General features: G+C 36.9%; 1 protein-coding gene across 1 annotated transcript in view; it reads right to left on the bottom strand.

The window, feature by feature from the left end:
• The window catches only part of LOC107581937 (PDZ domain-containing RING finger protein 4-like), a 53,610-nt gene extending 31,984 nt beyond the window's left edge, over window positions 1–21,626 (bottom strand). Inside the window, exon 1 of the mRNA XM_016267726.1 lies at window positions 21,573–21,626. The gene's annotated coding sequence lies outside the window, so the exon portion shown is untranslated. The remainder of the gene's footprint in view (window positions 1–21,572) is intronic.
• Window positions 21,627–21,920: the final 294 nt, after the last annotated feature.

Here is a 21,920-nt window from a genome sequence, read left to right as displayed (position 1 = left end):
GAGAGCTGGAGGCTCGGGGTCAGATTTGTCACACTCCAGCAGGCCCCTCTCTGGGTTTAAAAAAGATTCACATGCACTTCTGTCTGGTTAGGTGCTTCCAGCTGGTCGTGATTTCCTCTTCTTCCTCAGTGGCCAGGCGGTGCTCCACGTCTGTTCCTGCGATAAGGCGCCACTTCCATTGTCTCTTCCTTCCTCCCTGGACACTGTTTTATCCACAACTCAGCTGATAAAAATGCTCAAAAACATAAGCTTCCCCTAAAAGCTCAACTTTATCACATTGAGGATTTACATACATAAGAGGCCTTTATGTTGAAGTTAAGCAGAAGGCGACAATATGCACAGTCAACAGGGGCTTGAAGTGGCGTCTCTCCTGAGAGAAAGTAAAACAGCAGGAGGTACATTAAGCTGGATGTGGTGGATTTTAAGGGCTACAGAAGCTGTAGTGCTCACTAAATTCATTTGAAAGTCTCTCTCTGGGAAGGGCCAGCTAGCAGGGGTCTAATCAATACTCTACATAACAGTCCTGATAGGGATAGGAACAATGGCTTTGGATCCTGTGGATCTGGCTAAAACAGATCTATAGGACCAATCCAAACACAGAGACACAACTCCATACTACCAGGCGGCCCATTGCTGCAGTAAATAGGCCAATAAAACTTTTACTAGCCTTGTTCCCCAGGGCGATGTAGCATCTTAAAGATACAATGACCTATCCGACACATTTGTGATCCAATTTTACCGCCATCATGGACCACAGTAATGGCTGAGGAGCATGTAACATGGTTGTGGTGAGCACTCCTCCATATAATATGGTCAATACAAAGCTGGATTTGAGCCTTCATGCAACCATTTGGCTGTACACTTTTTACCTCATTAATCTAATAAAATATGTTGAAGTGCATCCCATTAGCACTAAAGATTCCTATTGAAGACATTACTCAGAATTAAAATAACTGTTGTGGAAAATCCTCCATGATCAAAAATATTAGAAGAGCACAAAATAATCTACATATAGTGCAGGTGAATGAAAAACTAGACCAGCACATGCAAACGTTTCATATGCTGAAATATTTTCAATTCACTTGCACTGTGCACTTTTTATGCACTGTGTGTCAGGGTTCTGTCACTTCGGTCTAGTGTAATTCATAGTTTTGTGACAGAGCCCTGACACTCGCGTCATGTCATTGTTTTCATGTGAGCGTGCGGCTTCGAGTGTGCTCGGCCGTGCGCTCTTCTGTCCACGTGTGTTGTGTTTTGTGAAGCATGCGGTTTGTGTTCAGCCGCGTGCTTGTCTTGTTGTCTTCTGTGAACACGTGGCTTATGAGTTTTCTCATTAGCTGCGTGTTCGTGTCTTTTGTTCTAGCACATGGCTTGTGATTTTGTTTTGCTGGCCATGTGCTTGTGTTTTGTTTTGTGTGAGCACATGGCTTTTTGTCTTTGATTCGGTGTGCCATGTGCTCATGTCAATTGTCTTGCCCCCTCCCATCTTGTTACCTGATTATTAGTTAATTTGCCCCACATGTGGTCCCTCATTACCCTCCTCATTTGCTCTCCATTTATGCTCCTTGTGTTTGCAGTCGTTCGTCATCGTCTATCCCTGGATGTTGCGTGTCCAGATCCTGCCTTGCCTTGCCTTGCCAGCCTGTTTTTCCCCCACGGGGTAGTTTCTGTTGTTTGTTTTATTTTAATAAAAAGCCCATTCTTCTGCAGTACTGAGTCCTCGCTCCATCCTCTACCCGAACCGTGACACTATGAAGTTAAGTGCTAGACCGTCTCTGGATTAAATTTAGTGTGCGGCCAGCAATCTGTGTTTGCACTGATTTTTTATTTTTCTTTATTTTTGATTTCTTTCTTTTCTTTCTTTTTATTTATTTTGGTGCTACACACCTGAAGCAATTAGATTTTTACTCATTTGAAGCGCAACAATCTACTCTAAACCAATAATTGAAATTATTTACACTAAAGATCCCTACTGAAGACAAAAGATTATTCTGAATTTAAACAGGTATTGTAAAACTGTCTGTGATTAAAAGTACATATAAAATATATTACATATACATTTATTACACACTAATTTTATAATGTATTATATATTTTATAAAAACAAAATCTATGAATTATAGGATGAATATATTGATAGTGGGATTCAAATCTACATATACTGCATATATATATATATATATATATATATACACGCATACATATAAAGGAACTGGCCACACAGCTGTGACATTGAATGAAGCTTGACCCGAGGTCAGGAAGACGTTTGAGCTCATGGCCCTCTTCAATATGCTAATAGTATAGTGTGGTATACTATCAGTTTACAGGCCCATATTCACAGCCTCGCTGAATGCACACACACACACACTTAACCTCAGGGAGAGCACACAAAATCATTCAATAAAACCAGACAGTTCTGCAGAGAAAGACCCTATTGAAATGATTTTTATGCCGCAAACAATGGCAGCTAAAGGAAAGAGCCGAGCAGCAAAAGCGAATGTGGCCTTGAGGAATTATTTCTCATTTACAGATAACCACATAAAAGAACCAAACTCAAAATCTCAAAAGAGTTTGAAAAATAAAATAATCATAGTAAAAATGCAGGATTGGAAAAAGAAGTGATCAACATTTTAAAGCTATGGAAATATGCTAATGCTTAACTTTAAATATTACAGCCTCCTCCTTCGGATATTAAATGTTACAACTCAATATATTTTGAGAATCTGCCATGTCTTCTCATCACTTTACAACAGAGTTTCACGGATACTGAGCTGCATGGGTAAAGTGCGGCTCGTCACATTTTATTGGAAAAGCAACAAACGCTCTATAAAACAAAACAACTTTATTACCAGTCTGAGAGCCTTCAACCCGAACGAATGTGAAGTTTCACTAAGAACCTTGTAAAATAAACAGCAGCGGCAATCTTTAAAGAACACCTCATAAGCAGTGGCCTAACTAGCAACCCCATCTCTAAGGCTGAACATCGATTTTTGAGTAGGGCCGAGCAAAGACGCATGCATGGAAATTCACTTGATGGAGTGCTGGCTGTTATGATTTTTCTTTCTCTCTCTCTCTTCAAAATTGTTCCCCCATCCTTGTTGCGGTTGTCATAGCAACCCTGCTGTATGACGGAGTTGGTGACAGAGAGGTGGAGAGGTGAGATTTATCTAAGAACAACAGTGCAACAGTGCTCCTCGCGTTCCTTGCACAAAGCAAGAATGCGTTTATTTAAAACAGGCCTGACAGATGACATATGCCTATATGTGGCCACGTCTTCACACATCATGGATGGATGGAACGCTTGATGAACGGAGCAGCTTTTATCCTTCTGAAAGTGCGTATAGAGGTTGACTGATCCAGGCATAGCAGAATAAAGGCTGTAAGTGACAGTTGTTTTATCTCTGAGGTGCCAATTGCTCCTCGCTTTATTGTCATTGAGATAGATTTCATTGTGTACATGCCATCAGCAACAGTACACTTAATAAGAAGTGTACTGTGCATCTGCACTTGTTGTTATTGTGCATCTAATACATCACAGACACAAAGGAATAGTTCACCTAAAAAAGAAAATTTCATCATGTTGATCCAATAATGAATGAACCCAAATAACATTTGAAAATAAATAAATAAATGTATATATATATATATATATATATATATATATATACACACACACACACACACACACAGTGGGTATAGAAAATAACCCCCCCCCTCCCCCCTTACATAATCACATTTTGTTGCCTATCTATCTATCTATCTATCTATAAAGTTATTATGTGATAATTATATTATTAGTTTAAATTAAATAAAAGCTCTACTTTACAAACAATTCTCGATGATGGCGCCGACGCTGATGGCTGCCTCCGTGGCGTGCTCCGTAGTTGTTTTTATGTTTTTGTTAGTTTGTCCTGTCTTTAGTTATATCCCTGCAATCAGTTTCACCAGAGACGAATTGCTGGACATTCGGCAGTACACACCACCCGATATTTCACCGGTTTTTGACTATTCTGATGTTTTGCTGGACATTATAGTCGGGGGAGCTGCGGCGCTGTTCAGACGCTTCAGGATGCGCAGACTGGGGAAGCGAGGCGACGCGCTCGTGAAGCTCAGGCAGTGCGGATTCAGAACGCCGTTGCCTAGCATCCATCTGGCGAACCTCCGCTCTCTACCCAACAAAACGGATGAACTCCTTCTGCTCTCCCGGACAAATAAGGATTTTTCAAACTCTGCTGCTCTGTGTTTCACGGAAACCTGGCTGAAAGACACCATTCCGGACAGCGCGTTGAGTCTGCCGGGCTTTCAGCTGTTTAGAGCAGATCGCGTTTTAAAAGCTTGTTTTAACCTCACTGATTGGAGCCTCACTGTCATTCTGTTACACTGTGGAAGCTTCTGTCATGAAAACAAATTCCTCGTATGTGTAAACATACCTGGCAATAAAGCTCATTCTGATTCTGATTCTGACAACACTTTATAATTTAAAATAAATACATTTCTATTTCATAATAATATAATATTTAAATTGTATTTATTATATTATTAGCCAAACAATCTGAATGAAAACCCTACTTTCTCAAAGATAATTTGATAACATAACATAAATAAAGAAAATAATTAAATAAATACATAAATAAATTTAAATGTTATATTATATTAAAAGATAATTATTACATTATTAGCAATTTGAATGAGAAACCTCCTTTCTCAAACATAATTTTATAAGGTAGGTAGGTAGATAAATAAATACAAATAAATAATAGATAAATAAGTATATAATATTTTTAAAAAGTTATCATTATTAATTATTATTAGCTTAATTTGAATGAGACCTGTACTTTCTCAAACATCATTTTATAATGTAACAAATAAATAAGTACATTTCATATTATTAGAAAGGTATTTTATTAAATTATTAGCATAATTTGGGTGACAACTTTAACTTCACAAACATCACCATTTTAGAATAGAATAGAATAGAATAGAATAGAATAGCTAAACCTGATATAAAGTCACTGGGCTAAAGCAAATCCCATGTAATTCTTGCTTCATCTGTCCACTGTGCCCCAGATTTCTTGTTCACTTCACTGAGACTTATAATTGGGTAACAAAAGAAACCTCTTGTTAAAAACCTCAGGGAAAGTTATCAAAAAGAGGTGGATATTGTAATTCAGACAGTGCTTTTGAATCCCTTTAGAACAGCCAAAAACCATCAGAGGGGTTTTACAGAGTATTACACTTCAGAGAGAATCACAATATATATCATCAAGTTATGAAATGACCTGAAATGGTCTGACGAGCTCTTCATAATCATTTTATTCTTATGTAGCTATCTTTTTGACCATCAGAATGAAGTCTGGTCCACTTTGCAGTCAAGAATTGCCTAATTAGACAGGAAGGAGGCCTCTGATGCTCTTTGTAGCACTTCCATGCAGACATGACCTCTAACATGACCTTAATTTTATTAAAAGTGTAGGAAAAGCTTGCTTAATAGCTTAAATAACACTTTCATTTCTTCCACTATTGGCTGCCTCTGAACCACTTATGACCCATGGAGTTCATGTTTAACCATGCACAAACCAACTATTCATTCACTGTATTCAAGGCTCTTATTGTAAAGACCATCAGAAGAGTTACAGATGGCAAGCAATCACCCAGGTGGACAATGAGGCATGCAACCTCACAAAAGCTGTGACCGTAAAAGCAGGTCGACTTTGTGTTATCACATGGCTCAGTGCAGACACATATCACAGTGCTGTACTTCAACACATTTTTTTATCTATAGAACTGGGCTCACTCATGCACAGTGTACTGCAAACCATTCAGCAACAGAGAGAGTAAATGCAGTGAATGGCACCTTCAAATACCTTCAGAAAATATCAGTCTGGTTTAGTAACCCCTCAGACTAGATTTCAAACACATAGATAGACCGCCTTCTTTACCTTGTTGTACCCCCCCCCCCCCCCCCCCACTCCTCCTTAAAGAAGTATACATATACTTCTTTAAATGCTGCCATTTAGTTTTCACCAACATATTTCCAGAAAGAAAAATAATTGACTTTACCAATGCAGTACAATAAGGTTCATTTTACCCAGTCCAGTGCCTTATGAGAGCATTATAACCCTTCCTGTTCTTTGTGTCTAATTAAAACCTGATTTATAATAGAGCTGGAGACCTCACAGACCATAAGTCCCAGGGTCAGAGGTGGTCAGTGAGACGCCCATCATCCAGGAAGTGACTACCTCACTGATCTGGGAATGACACATGTAATAGAACAAAGAATTGTGGGATCAGGTGCATCAGCCTGGACTGTACATGGGATTTTTTTCACCTGCAGCCCACCCCCTCAATTTGGTCCCAGGACAGTAATTTGCTCATTGGCCTGTTACGTCCAATAGCAGCTGCAGTAATTGGCTATTTCAAAGCTGTGCAGGTTGAGCTAGCAAGGGGAGAAAGGCCAAGCAAGCCAGCTGTCAGTAACAAACACAGCCCTCTTTTATCAATTACCAGCACCAACACGTGAGTGACATGTTTGTCAGCTGAAACGTCAACTAAGAAAATCTTTAAACATATATATTTTTTTCTGTGTATAAAATACTAACAAACTTAAATATAAAAAAATACTTAAAAAAAAAAAACATAAATCCCTGTTTTTCTCTCATATGATAATTCAGACTTTACTTGGGAATATTTTTTTCTTCAGTTTAAAACATAAAAATTTAAATGACAATTTTATTCTTTTTAAAAAAAAATTTTTATATATTTTGAAAAGTGAAGAAATAAAACAATGGACAATTCAAAACACTGTAATTTATATAAATTATATTCCTTAATTTCTGGCCTGGTTTTGCCTTTACTTCTTGTCTGCTTGAGCAGTTTGTCCCAGCTAACTGCTTCAACACAGCAAAAGCTGTTGTGCATGATAAAACATCCTTGATTTCCAAAAGGCACTGGGCTTTTAAATTACATTTTTAGCCTTGGTGATAATGCCTCCATTTGTGTGCATCTGTGTGTGTGTGTGTTTGTGTGTGTGCATGTCTGGGTGTCTGTTGTTTAAGGACACTAAAACTGTAGTTTTGCTGCTGGTCAGACGATCAAAAGGCAAAATTTTATGACTACTCCCAACGACTTCCAATACCTAATTACTAGGAGATGGAGGGTAAATACCATCTCAAATAGTCCCCTAATTAAAATATTAGACTCTCAGGAATTAGGGTCTCCAGTGATGCCAAACAGATATATAGCTGCTTTAATGTAAGATTGTGATTACGGCAGATGATAGAGCCCTGCTTTATTCTTTCTCTCATTAAAGATTATAATTGCCCCTCACATCAAATAAAATCAGACAGGGCAGTATCAGGGTGTAAGCATGTTTGATATGGTTACTTTTCTGGTGTAATTTTAACTTGACACATTTGTTAACAACATAGCAGCATCCATTACGGAAGCCTGGGTGAATTACAGAGGTCCGAATTGCAGTGGCAAAATAAATTTCAATTACTGTCTCCATTATCTAAAATTGGATTTCTCTGAAACCCACAAACACACACGGACACATGTATACACCCACCCGAGCACACACAAAAACCACAAATGAACTAAAACCCCAAATGACTGAAAGGTCACCCAGAAGCTCTGAATCATGACTTTAATGTGGTCAACAAAGTTGGTTGAAATCAAATGAATTGCATAAAGCATTAGCATCTTGCAATTCTTTGAAGAACAGCAAGTGTCTTTGGACTGCTGTCTGTGTTGTGTTTGATTGTGAAGACTGCTGGTTTTTCTGCAATTTAGGGTTGTTTCCCAACAAGCTCTGACCACTGATTATCTGCTGGAAAAGGACTGTATCTCGGATAAATCAATTGGGAAAAATACAGACTAGCACCAAAACTGCCAAAGTATATACTAGTGAGTCCACAATTAATATAACAGGTTTTGTTTTTAACAAAAAGCCCATTAGACCATTCTTGTAGAGTAAAATAACTCATTAGAGGAATAATTGAGCAGTGATTCTGTCATCATTCCAAACCTGTATGACTTTTATTGACTGAAAATTCACCCTAAATCTACTTGGAATGTTGAAGAGTTCACAAGAGAAGAAGCAAAGCCAGATTTGTGAACAAATAATTTTTCTGAATCAGTTTTTTTCAAAGAACTCAGGCACTTTTATAGCCTTATAATAATAAAAAAGAAGCTTATTCTGATCTGACAGTTCAAATAAAAGGATAGATGGATGCATAGATAGATAGGTACACTATGGATGGATGAATGTATGGATAGATAGATAGATAGATAGATAGATAGATAGATAGATAGATAGATAGATAGATAGATAGATAGATAGATAGATAGATAGATAGATAGATAGATAGATAGACTATGGATGGATGGATAGATAGGTACACTATGGATGGATGGATGGACGGACAGACTATGGATGGATGGATGGATGGATAGATAGGTAAACTATGGATGGATGGATGGATGGATAGATCGATTGGTACACTATGGATGGATGGATGGATAGAAAGATAGGTACACTATGGATGGATGATAATCATTGTTCTTCATTTTTCAAATAAAAGGATAGATGGACGCATGGATAGACAGACACACTACCGGTGGATGAGCGGATGGATGGATGGATGGATACACTATGGATGGATGGATGGACAGAGACTATGGATGGATGGATGAATAGATGGATGAATGGATGTTGGATGGATAGATAGATAGATACACTATGGATGAATGGATGGATGGATGGACAGACAGACTATGGATGGATGATGGATAGATAGGTACACTGAATGGATGGTAGGATGGATGGATAGATACACTATGGATGGATGGACAGACAGATTATGGATGGATGCATGGATAGATACACTATGGATGGATGGATAGCTAGATATACTATGGATGGATGGATGGATGGATGGATAGATAGGTACTCTATGGATGGATGGATGGATGGATAGATTGGTACACTATGGATGAATGGATGGATAGATAGATAGATAGATAGATAGATAGATAGATAGATAGATAGATAGATAGATACACTATGGATGGATGGACGGACAGACTATGGATAGATGGATGGATGGATAGATAGGTACACTATGGATGGATGGATGGATGGATGGATAGAAAGATAGGTATACTATGGATGGATGGATAGATAAATGAATGGATGGATGCGTGGATAAATAGTTAGGATTCCAAACTACATATTGATGTGGCTTGGATTAGGTTTGCAAACGGTTTATATGTGGTTTTATACCGATAATACTACAAAAAAAGAAAAAGAAACTAAATTAAGTCAGAAACACTAAAAAAAACAAACAAAAAAAAATCTGAACAAAGAGTCCAGAATCCTTCTTGTCAGAGAAAAACATCTTGCTGTGGATTCTCAAAGGTGGGCAGCCATGATTTCAGCTACACTAATGGCTCTTGAGTATTTTTGCTCTGGCGGTAATTGCAAGTGTGTGCTCATATTTACACAGGAAGGCTCAGTCATGAACCAGCGGGCGTAATTGTACTGGTAACCAAAAGACCATCTCTTCTCTGCCTCAAAATGGATCTGGTGTCTTATTTTTCAGGAGGAAGGGAAAAGACAATTATGTAGACCAAACACAGATGCTTTTCTCTTTCACTATAATTATTTTGTCTTGATAAGGGAACACACAGTAAACTCACAATATATAAATAAGCTAGATGTGCACAATATGACCCTTATGAAAATTACCATGCTTGTACTACAAAAAAAAAAAGTTAAACCATGGTAACCACGAATTAACCATGGTTTTGCTACACTAATCGTAGTTTAACCATGGTATTTGTAGTAAATCTGTGGTTATATAAATGGTAATCAATACAACAACAAAAACATGGTTACTACACTTTTACTATAATAAAACCAAGGTTAATTTTTGTAAGAGGAACCCAAGTGTCCAGCAACAATTGATGTTAGACTGAAAGCCATTGCTTTTCAATACGACACCTCCAAGATGGTTAGTCTGACAGCTACTCTTCATTAAAAAGCTGTCTGGATTGCCTCCTGAGAACACGCAAGAAACTTTAACAGTGCATCTCCTAAATTAAATGGTACAGCTTTAACCACACAAACATTAACTATTAGAGTTAAAGGCAGGCAGACGAGAAATCCATTCACATGCTTGAAACAACACAGAGACTGAACCAAGTCCAGTAACATAAAATGACATTTCCATTACATTTTATTACATCTATTTACGTCAGTAGATTTTAATCACAATGTATATCTTTAAAGTGTTCTCAAAATGAGTTTTTTCTCATGCACCAAGTTAGAAATCTCCACTTCAGTAGCACTTACACCAAGCTTTACAAGTTTATTCCTATCTATATTTTGAAGGTTTTTACAGAATGGCTTGTTAATATATCATTCACCTCATTTATATAACACTTCATAAACATGTGAAACATAGTGAAAACTTAAATCATCATTCTCTTATTTAAAGACTGATAAAACAATATCCTATCCTATACTAAACTTTAACTCTAATAGTCAATATGAAACAACAACCTTGAACCTGGCTTTATCCAATCTGCAGATTTCTGTATAACATATATAATTAGATAAGGCCTTAATTTACTGGCTTGAACTTTTAAGGCATTTATGAGTTGTAGACAAACTTACTAAGATTAGTTGGAATTGGTTTACTGCATAAACATCCATAAAACAAAACAAAACACATTGAAACTATGAAAGGTAATATGACCTTTTCATTCCTCCAGAGATATTTACTCTAATGGAGTGTCATGTTGCCTAAGCCAGAGATATCTGGTTTCATTAAACACACCGAGGCACTCAGCAATATAATTTTCATACAAAGCAAACACAATTTCGCTAAGAAAGTGAAGTGTTTACGCTGATTTAAGGCTGACGAATGTGAGCAATTCTAATGAGACTGAGTTACTGAGGAAAAACTCATGAGTCATCTTAAAAGGGTATTTTAACCTTGTCATGGTTGGGGGGGTTCGAGATACCAAGGGTGGGATAGACCAGATGTTGTTCGTCAGATCCAGCTTCACCCCTAAAACCCAACAGGCTTTTCCTGGGTCACTCCTGGGTCAAAGGTCATTGGATAATCCACACACAAAATCTGCATATAATCAAGGGTATGTGACTGTTGTATGATGGGATAGATGGAATGGGGCTTGAGCACCTGTTACTTGATAGATATATCTTTTAAAATAAGTCAAGAACATGCTATAAAACATGTATTTACATGCAATAAAGCATTTTATTAACAGGCTTCCACCACATCTAAAGCTCAACCTTATGAATAAAATCAATTACATTATACACACACTCTATTACGAGCGGTCCCATATATCTCCAATGACTCTCAGATAGGTATTATATTAAAGTGCGAGCACCGTAATGCATCATTGTCTGACATAATTAGCCTGACATGGACCTTGTGACCTCCACACAACATTCCCAAATACCAAGAGGTCACCAGCACCTGGTATGTCCTATAGATGCATGCTAATAAGCAAAGTGTTATGACAAGGTACAGCTGCACTATTTACATCCAATAGAAATAAATAATGCTTTTAATACTTAAATGAGTGTCAATAAGGCTTGTGTAAAGCTAACTGGCCCTACTCACCCCTTCCTGCCAAAGTCATATCAGCAAACGTCATTTGCATAGCTAGCAAAATGAACCAATATGCTAAAATATGGACCCAGAAGAGCGGGGCGGCTGAGATAATGTGTTTAGAACGAATCTGAGTGTGGCTCAGACATGGGACAAAGTTCACACAGACCAACAGCATAATCCATCAAATCCTAAATACTTTGACACTTTGAATCTGACACATGCAGGCATTTCAGACATCTATACTGTGTCTAAACCTGTGTTATTAGTATTATTTATCTACTATTATAGCATTTATTAATATTTTGAATGAGCTTTTATTTAAAGATATTTTCAGCTTTCATTTTAATATTTTATACGTTTGTCATTTTTATTAGTTTAAAATAAAATTAAAATGAAATATATTCTGTCATATTTCTATTTAGCTTTATTTGATATTTATTTAGCTTTGTTTTATATTTTATTTATTTCTAATAGTTTTCATTAACAATAACAACACTGGACTGAATGGCTTAAAATAAAAGCACTAACACGTTATCATCTCATGAGTGTGTTTTTATGAGATTATAAAACATATGCTATCCAATGTCTAAAATAATACTGAAAGTTTTATATTGTCATAAAAATATTTATGGCAGAGATATAACAAATATTAATTTTGAAGTTTAGAGCGGTGATAATAGTCCGGCTAATGCAACCAGATATGCTTTACCCTGATTTATATATCAAATAAACCTGGACATCTATATGGTGTAGCATTTGCACTTTATAGAGCCAAGGCCTGTGTTAATGGAAAGTACTCGAATCACATTCATGTGCAGGGTCTCTTGCTCTCATTTTCTCTGAGTGATTAAGCTCAATTAACTCAGCTCATTAAGGTTAATGATCTACTCCACCATTTTCCACTCCAAGTTCTTGGATGAAGGAGCAGCATAGACTAAAGATGACGTTTCTTATCTTCTACCAAAGAGGGAACAAATCATTTTCTCTCAAATTACTTCTGTATTGTTTATCTTAAATTAGAGAATGTGCTTTAATTACTGGATTTGGTTGTCTCCATTGCTCTTTTATTGCAGAAACATTGATGGAATATTTTGTCTTATTTAGCTGTGGCTGTGAAATGGCCATTTGTTTATAAGATATGTTCGGAACAGAAAAATTTGCATACTCAGTATAGTAGTCACACTACTTGTACTATTTCTGCAGGATGTATCCAGGGCACAGTAAGCACTTTTTCAGTATGTACAGAATGAAGGATGAGCTACAATTGCCATAAGGTACACTAATACTACAGAATTAGAAAAGTTTTCTATTTAGTAATAATAATAATAATAATAATATATATTTTTATAGTAGTAGAAATGCAGTAAACTAGTATTCCTTTCCAAACATAGGATTGCCCAAAATCCACCTATCCCGGCATGCACTTATGCATTCATCTCTATTCCACTGACGATCCCGGGCCTGGAAAAATCACCTATGCAACCATGAATACTTAAGATGAATATCTAATGCTTTCTGCAGCCCGTGGCTAAAAATAAATGTTACAGATTGCAAAAACATGAGTTATTAAGGAGCCGATTAGATTACTCTGCTTTCAAGGACATCGTAACAGAGCAGGTGTTCCTAAAATGCATCCTGCCTCAGATCCAGAGAGATTTAGGAGTTTTCTTCATTGTAGTGAAACAGGTGAGAATATCTGATTAATTATAGGCAAGTCCACTGGGAAAACTACATTTTAATGCTCATTACCAGGGCATAATGGTGTAGAGGGCAAGTTCTTAATATGCGCTAACCTCTGAGCATATGGGGTTGCGTATAACACACAGATAGTGAAGAACCTCTGTAATGACAGATATGAGCCGGAAAAAAGCTCACAGCGTTTTATTAGCTAATCCTGAACAACATTCATCCCCCTCTATCTTGTCCCTGAGGTCCCATCAGTCTTTCCACAGGGGTCGATTTCCTGCTATTTTTGCGTTCAGTTTGAACCGAGGATATCCTTCATAAAGCCTCACATTATCTCTGGAGACCCCTCTGGAGCTGTCAGTGAAAAATACACACTTTGTTGCCAGACAAAAGAGTAGACGAGAGAGTGTTTCAGAGAGCATTTCTCTCTCTGCTGGGGAGACGGCAGAATGGTGAGGAGATTACCTCCAGTCATGCTCACTAAAAAGAAAGAGAGGGAAAGAGATAGGGGAGAAACGAAGTGTGTGAGAGAATGAGATTTCCGGGGGCACAATATACCCCCTGAATGTAAAACACTAGCTCGGTTCTGCTGATACTACAAAGTATCAGGGGTTCCATACTCTACAAGGCTTGAAACCACAAGAGAAAGTCAAAACAAAAGGCTGGATCTTTAAAGTACATCAGAAGCATCTATTCGTGTTTCAGCTGGGTTTTAGTAACCACAAAAGTTAGTGAGGACTCAAATTCATCTGGTGGTAAATAGACACTTAGGTGCAGAGGTAATCATAGCAACCGAAGACTCAAGCACTTTGTTAGGATCATTATCGGATAGAGCATCGACAAAATATAAATACACTGTCATTGCTTTTCACTTCATTATTTCACCCAACGGGAGTGTTGTTTACAAATGTTGTGTCCCTATAATGCACTAATACTATGCACTATGTGCTCTATCATCTATGTATGAATGATTATTTTGTCATTCAGCATCGGAGGCTAATACGAAAGGAAAGCTGTGACAGTTGAGAGCATGAAGTGTCCAACATCGCACACTTTGTCTTTTCGTTAATTAACAGCATAATTAAAGCATTTTATTTTGGGAATTTTCAGTCTGAACACACTAATCACACTTTTTATACTTATTTATACTTATACTATATATATATATATATATATAGAATAGAATAGTGCATATGGAAATTGAGATTAACTATGTTAACCAACTGTGCCCTGAAAACATTCCTTCCAAGAGGTAATTCTATAATGTTTTAGAATGTTAAATGTTGGAAATTAACGCTTACATACAAATAGTGTTTAGCACGTGAGCAGCATATGCCTCAACTGACTCCATGCAATTTGATATGTTGCTAAGCTAACAACAAAATACTCTAACAACCATAAATACACACCACTCACACAAATATCAGGTAAAATAGTCAATTTCAATTTGATATTCAATGGGATATAAGCATTTTTATAAATGAAATCTCTCACATAAACTGTCAAGGACAATCACAAATCTCCCAAAGAATTTGGCGCACAGCAGATTTGATTGATTCCAATACAATGTAACATTAGCATGGTGCTAAGCTAACAACAGGATGTTTTAACAAGCATAAACGTTTTAACAAGATAAAGCTCACTCTAATGGACCCTTTTCACAGACTGTTTTCACAGATAGTTATTAAAATCAGAAATTTAGTTTAGTAGTTTAGTTTATTTCTAATTTAGTTTAGTTTTTTTCATGTACATTTATAGCACTATACTTTGTGTTTTCTTACCTTGGCATTAAATTACAGAAAACTTTGTTTAATGTTTAACGCTGCTGTGTGAGTGTTTCTAATACAAAGGCTGAGGGAGTGGTGATGGCAAATTTGACATCTGTCTCACATTCTTTTCCTGTTTTGGAAAGTCATAGAAATGCTATCATGGATTTTTTTTCTTTTGATATTGGGGCAAATGAGAAAAAAAAAAATATATATATATATATATATATATAGTTTCCATTTGCCACTACAGAAGTTTACCCAGCTATGACGACTTCAGGAACCACATAAATGTGAAAAGGGTCCAATGTTATATAAGCATTTTCTCTCACATCCTCCATCATGGATAAATATTTTCAACAATCTCTGTCACAATGCATTCTGGGATCACCTACACTCTTAAAAATAAAGGTGCTTCAAAAGGTTCTTCAAGCGATGCCATAGAAGAACCATTTTTGGTTCCACAAAGAACAATTCAGTCAAAGGTTCTTTAAAGAACCTTTGACTGAATTGTTCTTTGTGGAACCAAAAATGGTTCTTCTATGGCATCGTGAAGCACCTTTATTTTTAAGAGTGTAATCTGCGATGGACACATGCACCAAAATTTACAAAAATGTATATTCCTTCTTTTTCGACCACCTCTGTGACCGAAGTGCCTGTGATGTCTAAAATGCTAATTTACCTTCGATCTGAAAAGTCTGGTTAATTAGGAACAAAGTCCTAATTGCAAAAACTGCTAATCGTAAGGTTCTAATCGTCTAATCTACCACATAATCTAATTTAAGCAACTCCAGATGGAGCGAGCAACTGGCGTAAAAGCTCTAAACCATTAGTAACAGAATGGACAAACAATTCTGTTTTAATTTAATTTATGTGCTTCAGAGTCACATCACATTCTCCTAATCGAACCCCAGCCAGTCTTTGTCTTCAGAGCGCACCGTCTGCTTTTAAGAGCCAGACAGCGAAGTTGAGACTAGAGCTAATTATACATCCCTATGTGAGGAATTCCTGCAGAATCAGTTTATTCAGAGGGGTAACATCTTCCCATATGATTAATTAGGCGCTAGTGTGTGTGGATGAAATGGAAACCAATAAGATACAAATCAAAGTCTTGATCTCATTGAGAGTAAAGGCAGATATGCTCATATATACAGTATACTGCCTTTAGGAGTCTTATCTTCAAACAAAGAACACTACAGACACGACACACCCAGCATCGTTTGACGGGGCTGATGGGATTTGCAGGATCTCACCACTTGCAGGTTATTAGTGCAGTCCACTATGTGGGCATAGTTTAATGTCTTCTTCAGCAGATGAGGTTCAAAATAGGCTGCTTGGTCATTAAAAATGCATCCATCTCAATTAGGTGACGAGTTTGGTGATTTCCCACTCAATATCCATTACATCCACTCAAATCAAGACAACAGATACTCACACACACCTCACAGGTGTTCTGCATATGTGTTTTGGTGAGACAAGGTCTTCCCATATTAACTGATACATGTGTGAAAAGCAATTCTGAGCTAAACAAAGACTAGATAATTACAATGACGGTTAAAGTTACCACGAAGCAAAGTAGCGACAGATCTTTTCTTCTGTATTGTGACGTACAGCCGAGTGAAATGGATAAGAAATTTAGACCATTTTCATGTACACATTAAGGCTCTTTCAAAGAACAAAACATATTCATACAAGTTAAGCTCGATCGACAGCATCTGCTATAGAAAATAATGTTAAAATCATTTTTGTCCAGATTTATTATTCAAAAATGTAATTCATGAATGACACCTCTTCTATAATGAGCATGTTTTTCATTTCTGAATTCAAGTTTATTTTGGTAAAAGTCAAAAATGTCAGAGTGATACAAGTGTCCTTATAATAACGCAGAAAAAAAAACATGCAGGAAAAAATGAAAATATCATGAGAAGACCCTCATGACCATGTGTCAAGGTCTTTTAAAATATCAGATAATTTGACCTGACATGGGAAGGTTAGTTCAGGTTATAAAATGTCACATGCTACTACCCAGCCCCTCTAAATAAATAAATAAATAATTATACTGTATAATTAACATTTTGTGATATTTATTAAAAAAAAATTGCTTATAATAAAATATTTATTTGTTTTCAGAATAATGATGAAGATGTGTACACTCTTCAAAATTATAAATGTCAACATGAATCTAGTGTGATAAAATCACTTACTGCCCTTGTCTGTGACTGTGCGGGTTTAATATGACAGTTTAAAGCTGGTAAAACCAGTAAATTGAAATATTTTGTATAAATAATTTAAAATCATCCAGAGCGCTTTTTGTTTTATTATCGGAGGGAAGAGTGTGTGGTAACTGACATAATTGTAACTTAACTTGTTATAAACCCCAGAACATCCCAGACCCCAAACTACTAAATGTCAGGCATAACTGTAACACACACCTCAGCTCTTCTGGTGCGCCTGGACTCGTGAATCTCCACTGTCAATCTGTCTCCCTCACAAGCTGCTCTCAGATTCTCAGTATTATTATCTAGCTTCCTGTCACTGTTGACAAGTGATGGTGCTTCCTGTGCGTTGAGTTTACAGCACACCCCCTCTCACCTGTCTGTCTTTCTCGGTCTTGGAGGGGCTCTTAATAAAGTAAAATACTGCTGTAGGGAACACTGCAGCAATTAGTTGACAGTAAATGTTCACACCAAAACACAGTTTTGATATATTTGACAAAATTCAAGCTCAGTAATTCCAACAGGGTTTGAGAAAGAAGTTTTAAAATGTAATTACATCCAAACTTCTCCAAGGAAGAGTTCACCCAATATATATATATATATTTTTGTCTTCATGCAAGTATAAATGAAGAGAAGATATAAATTGACTAAAATAACTTTTATATAGCCTTAATAAAAGAAAAGAATAAATGCACTTTTTGTGTATGGTAAAGCCACACTGCTCATGCAATACATATCTGAGCCTGTTGGAATCGAAATCTGACCACAGAATAAAAAACAGACACCTTTACTTTAATGTTTCTAGTCTACTCCCTGTCTTCACAGTCTTATCAGCCTGTATCCCCCTCGAAGCAAATTCAAGGGTTGGGTTTTTAAGAACATCATTCTGTTCCCAGCATGACATGAGCAGGCCTGCTCTATGCTAGACCTGTCTCAGAGACACATCTGTGCACACACACACACACAGGCCATCAGAGAGATTGAGAGGTGAGAGTGAAAACCCAGAATGTTGGTGAAAGGTTACTAGATAAGAGGACAGTGACTGTCTCAACAATGACATACTGCACTCTTTCATTATGTCTCTCTGTCGCTCATATTTATCCTTTCTACGGAAATGGTGTTGATATTAGGGCCACTAGCTGAAATAGATGGTTTAGTCCTATATGAGTCAGACTCTGCTAAGGGTAATAATGGAACAACAGTTTTAAAAAGTGATTTTTATTGATTTATTTATTGATTTATCCTATTATTTACAATAGGATCTGCATTTTCGTGGGTTTAAATAAAATATTTTTGCTATAAGAGGCAGCTTTGTGCAATAAAACCTCTCCTTTTAATATTAAAAATGTAAAAAAAAAATAAAAAATTCATTTACAAATAAAAGGCATAACATTATTGTAATTAATATATGTATATTAATAAATAAGTAAAAATGAATAAATCCTAAATAATAACAATAATAATAATAATCTTTTTTATATTCGTTTTTTCCAGATAAATTGGTCAAACACCTTGGACAATTTTGGTTTCCATTTTTTGAGTAGAGAAGATTTAAGAGACTGATGCAGAACCATTTTCCCTAGCTCACAACCACCTTTCTTTATGAAAATGGGACTGGGCCAAAATGGGTTTCCACAGTGCTGTGTTTGTGGAAAAAGGGTATAAAGAGCAACATGAATTTCATAAAATAAAATAAAGCCATTCTGATGTGCCTTAACAGACTATTAACTCAATCACAACTACAACCCGTTATCTGTGCTTGGCTGTTGATGCTTTGGGCTGGATATTATCGGTGGTTCAGAACTCATTTCCGAATTCTGGGTAATCCTTAATTAAGCTGGGAGATGATGGTGTTGATTGCCATCAGTCTTGCCAAGCTTCTTGCAGGGGTGAAAAATTGTGATTTAGTGGGAAGAGCCAGTGGAGGTAAAGGGTCTCGCAGCAGGCAGGTGGGGCTGGTGAACGCTGGCAAAGTGCTGACAAGCCAGAGGAAAGATTTGAAGAGCAATTGCAGACCGAGCACACTAAAAACCTCAATATAATCTCTAAAGGAGGTATGCTTCTATTGTGGGCCATAAAATGCAATCGATCACCTATGCTGAGCTTCACTAGTTAAATGAATTCTGCCGGTTTGTTGCATTAGGGGTGAGAAATGCTGTTAGACGATCCTAAATAAGATGTCACGAACAAACAAAGCAGCATGGGATATGTTGAATTCGACCACATAGCTCTTCTTTACTGTGCAAACAATCCAATAAAATCATCCACACAACCTGCAATTACGCACATATATGACACCCCCTGCCAAACCAATAAAACTACAGGGGGTTTGACAAGCACCGTAACGCTTTGGTGTGTATTATGAATGACAATCTGCATCAAACCGGCCCAGGAGGGTTGTATATGTTGTATATGTCCTCACCGAGACCCCGCTGGACCCTGAGATTCAGCGGCCCACTTCTCGAAAATGCTTGCCACTGCACCGCAGGCCCCACCACACACATACTGTGATTTATGAGCATCTGTCAGAGCTAATACGGCCTGTTTTACATGCTCCCTACCAAGCAAAAGCAGAGCCAGACTCGTCCGCCAGCGTTCCCATTCTCTCTTTCTGCCACAATGGCGCCACTAAATAACAGACAATGCACTTGCCTCTGAAACATTGAATGTATGGAGCACAGCTGCATGACTGATCTGCATAAAATGCATTTGTAGGCGGATACAGAGCTGTCTGGAAGAGAAAAGGCAGACATATTGCATGCTTTATGTCGCAATTCTTCAGTCTTCCTGGTTAGTCACATCTCTATAACTACTCTTTATTGGTCAGGCATCTGAAGTGTCGTTAAAAAAATGCAGATGAGGTGTTTAATGGTCAATTGCAGCGCTGTTTGAAGCAATATTTTGGATAGAGGACTCTCATATTTTTGCCAGAAGCAACGGTTTAAAGCTAAAATGTCTTAATGATAGATTTGTTGATTACAAACACACAGCTTTTATCTTTATGTTATTGTGATGTTTTAATCAGCTGTTTGAACTCTCATTCTGACGGCACCCATTCACTGCAGAGGATGCATTGGTGAGCAGGTTGTACTGTAAAATTTCTCTAAATCTGTTCAGATGAAGAAACAAACATCTTGGATGGCCTGATGGAGAGTAAATTTTCAGCAAATTTTCATTTTTGGATGAAACATTTCCTCTATTCCTTCTAGGATAAAAGCATCTGTTAAATGAATAAATGTATATTCTGAGACGTGGACACAGGAAGAAAAAAAATATTTGAGTCAATGACTCTGGAATCATGGCAAACCAGTGAGAAATTTTAGAGATCTCATCTGAAACTCACACGTTAGATCACAGGGATCTTTTGATCAAAGGATAAAAAAAAAATCTATCAAAAGTTTATTCTCAGTGCTGTCTAGGAGAACATCTGAGATATAAAGAGATCTCATTTGTCATTTTTCTCTCTGAAAACAAACAATTCATAATAAACACCCACTAAACCCATCCCGAGAAAGACACCCACTACACCAGCTATCTGGTATTGCATAAACACTACATTACACATAGCCATTATATTCAAAACATGCCTCCACAAACACAACAACTTGCAAGGACAAAACCTCTGAATGAGAAGACAGGATTAAACACACAGTAGGCTATCCATCATACCTTACAGGAGTTGTGTAAATCTGTGGTCTATATGTCACTGCCAGTGCTGCTTCATTAAGAGCCCTAATGATAATGTTAATTAGTGGTTTCTCATCCACAACCACTAAGTCAAATATATGCATCAGCCAATGAGGAACGAGGGAAGATGTGTATTATGTACCATGAAGTGTTTTTTACATACAAGCTTGTATTCACACAAACATTAATGAAACTCTGCAATGCAGATAGACACTATTATATAATTCATTTACAAAGAATATTACAATCATCTCCACAATTTCAGGCAAAATATGACCCAATTTTAAGTGCATCTGCACAATTATTTCTATGTACTGTATAAGCATATTATATAATTCCAAATATGATATTACCTTAAAAGGTATTCATGAAAGTGCATACTATGAATAAAGTGAATAAAATACCTACAGTACATGAAATAGTAACTGAATAGGATTCATTGTTCTGCTATTGTTCTTCAGTTAACGTTATGCTGACATCTACTGGATGGCAGCAATTTGGATGTTGTTTCAACAATTAGCAGGTGTAAACCTTTTTCAAAAAGAATGTGATGGGGGGGGGGAACTCACTCATTTCTCTTCCAACGTTGAGCTTTTATAGGCTTAACAGGTGTGATTGTTTGTCCAGTTTAAACACATTTATCTGAAAAGAGGAGGCAAGTAACGCACGTGCACCACGCTGTGTTTGGCGTCCTCCAACAGCCCACTGGTGGCCACTAGAGGACGTTCATTAAAATAATTAATAATATTATAAAATAATAATTTATAATATAAGTCAAGTCTGATTACTTTAAGAGATGAATGTTTCTGTACAAAATAAATTACACGCATTCATTCCCCAAACGTGAATTCTTAAGACCTTCTTTGCTAACAAGTTGCTAAATACGGACTACAACTACCACAAGGATGTGAGTTTCT

The sequence above is a fragment of the Sinocyclocheilus grahami genome, unplaced genomic scaffold, assembly GCF_001515645.1.
Source record: "Sinocyclocheilus grahami isolate Dianchi unplaced genomic scaffold, SAMN03320097.WGS_v1.1 scaffold1.1, whole genome shotgun sequence".
In the NCBI taxonomy this organism is placed as follows: domain Eukaryota; kingdom Metazoa; phylum Chordata; class Actinopteri; order Cypriniformes; family Cyprinidae; genus Sinocyclocheilus; species Sinocyclocheilus grahami.
Note: the sequence above shows the minus strand (reverse complement) of the source record. Positions and strands in the feature narration are given on the sequence as shown.